Source organism: Syngnathus leptorhynchus, unplaced genomic scaffold (assembly GCF_054491065.1).
Source record: "Syngnathus leptorhynchus isolate UIUO unplaced genomic scaffold, UIUO_Slep HiC_scaffold_60, whole genome shotgun sequence".
Taxonomy (NCBI): Eukaryota; Metazoa; Chordata; class Actinopteri; order Syngnathiformes; family Syngnathidae; genus Syngnathus; species Syngnathus leptorhynchus.
In genome coordinates this window covers 77,501-80,000 of record NW_028232027.1, presented here as the reverse complement: position 1 = coordinate 80,000, position 2,500 = coordinate 77,501, and the positions used below count along the sequence as shown (strand labels likewise).

The 2,500-nt window shown below is 61.4% G+C and overlaps 1 pseudogene; it reads left to right on the top strand.

Annotated features, from left to right (window-relative positions):
• Positions 1 to 2,500, top strand: part of LOC147038415 (28S ribosomal RNA) — a 7,936-nt pseudogene that overhangs the window by 3,314 nt on the left and 2,122 nt on the right.

The following is a 2,500-nucleotide window of genomic DNA, read 5'->3' as shown; positions in this document are numbered from 1 at the left end:
AAGGGGCTGCACGTCCTGGGTGACCTTCTGGACCCGTAAGGTGAGACTTGTCTCCCTGAGCGCTACTGAAGCAGCAGTAGTGTCTCGGATTCTGCAGTAGGATGACTACCTATGAATTAGGAGGAAGGGCGATACCGGACACTACGAGAATCCTGGGGCCGCCGTCTGAACCCGGCGACGGTACTCATGTAGCTCCCTCTCCCCGGTTGCCCGTCTGATCCCGGCGGGCTCCGAGTAACCCATCTCCTATCTGACCGACTGGCAATCATGACCTGCCTTGGTAGGGCCCCCATCGGCCTCGGCTTGCCGACACTGGTGGACGGTTCCTACCCACTGCGGGTCGACCTCTAGCACCTTGCAGGCTGGCTTGTGCGCTCGCTCGGCGCCCTGCTGGTACGCCTGGTGTGACTGAATGGTGGCGAGACTGAGACGAACCGAGACGGTGCTGATGCCGTTACACATAGTGATAATAAACAAAGGCTGGATGTGGCGCCTTCTGTCGAATGTGATTTCTCAAATCCTAGCGGAAACGCAAATACTGTGAAGCCTGGGCAGCCGTGATGAGTGCTGGTCGCTGGATGGCTTTACGGGGAGCGAGCTCGGCATCTCTGATGGGGGCCTCTCCCAAGTGGGTCAGACTGTGGACTTGGCTTTGGTTGGGGGCAGGCCTTACTGGGTCGTGCCGGCTGCTGCCCGGGTTTGATTCTTAGTAAAGTCTTAAAGGGAACGGTGACTGAGCTCTGGCTGAGCCGAGCTGCCCAGGATTGCGGACCTGGGTTATCAAGAACCGCGGAGGCACGGCTTAATGGGGGGTCGTGACTGCTCGAGCGACCTCATCTTCACGTGCTTGAGGTTGGGTGCGTGTATGGCGTGTGATCAACCGCCTCGGAGGCCATGGGGACCAACTTTCGGGGTTTGGCTGAGGGTCCTCGAACGGCTGTAGTCATGTCTACAGACCATGTTGCGAAAACTCCTTTGGTTCGGAAGTCCGTGTCGCAGCTGCACAGAGTCGGAGTCACAGTCAGTCTGGCCGGTGGAGCGGGTGGACCCAGGCAGGCGAAGCTCCTGACAACTCCTCAGTGGCACTGGTGGCCGCCGTCGGTCTGGTTATGAGAGTATGGGCGACGGATGCTATGATGGTGCCGCAGCTTGTTTCTGGGAGGGCATTTTGACAGAGATGCCTGTGGTATGTTGTGCGGGTGTGAGTCGCCGGCATATCACTGACGAGTGGGGTTGTCCGACGCGTGTCGGGTGACGAAACGAGTGAGGTGGATATGGAGGTCCCTGTGTGACGGCACGGCAGGCAGTTTGTAGGGTGAGTGAGACACCTTGCGGCTGTTGCGCTGGTCAAGGAAGCAGGTCAGAGCCTGTACTGACCGAGTCTCCTGCTTCATTCAACTTGGCCGGTTTTGAACGCTATGCTCGTGGTCGAGTCCAGGCAGGACTGGGGGTCTGGCCCCTCAGGCTGGGCTTCGGCCGGGAAGCAACTGATGAGGCTGTCTGCCACGTGAAGGGTGCGTGGAGTCGATCCCAGGGTTCTCAAAGGGACGGGGCTTGATAGCCGGGTCTGCTGGGAGGCTTGCCGGAGGGTGGGCTGAACAGTAGCTGGCGGTCGCTTACTGGCCGTGCGAGGGCTTTCGACTCGGTTTCCCGTGGCATTACCTGTGTGTAGTGGGAGGCTAGGCGTACTGGACGCGTGAGGGCGATTCGTCGCCCGTGTGGGCTGCTCGTCGGGGTGGGCTGCGGTGGCACCGACACCGAGCTCGCAGTCGCGGGATTGGATGGTGGAGAGGGACTTGTCTCTATGACCCTGCCTTTCTTGCTATGGATTCTCTCATCCATGCTTTTTGAACGCTTGTGCCGCTTCTTCTGGGGCGTAGGCCGAATTCGCCGCGGCTCCTGCCATGCTGGGCTACTCCAGACGGGCTGCTTGACGAGGGGACTTTGTCCTGCTCGGGATGGTGGTCCGCGGGACAGGCCGGGGTGGTTGGGGGTAGCCAGGAGGACGATGGTGAAAGGGGAGGCGACAGGTGGCGCGAAGCAGTGGTTGTCCCGGCTCGTCCGCAGTCGGGGGGACATTGCCTAGCATGCGCGCGATGGCGCGCGGGGCCTTGGCTGTCTGTCGTGGTTCCCAGTACAGGTTGGTGTGCCTGGACACCTCATTGGTCTCTGTGGATGTGGAAGATCCCTGGAGTGTGGTACGGTGCGAGGGTCTGCCCGGTCGATTTGCGGGTCACTGTGGAGATGGACCGGGGCGGTGTGTCGTTCGGCGACACTGGGGCACCGTCCCGGCTGCTGTTGCGGGTCCGTCAGTCGTCCCGGCTGGCGGCTGGCTGGTGGCTTTGCCTGGGATGCCTTGTGGGCCTGGGTGTGGGTGCATGCGTGCTCCGTACTGATGGGATCGGGCCTGTGGACCCGCGGGGCCTTCGGCTGGGGGGCCTCGTTAGGTGAAGTGGTCTGGTTGGTGTCACACGTCGAGCTGCTGCGTCATGCCTGGGGT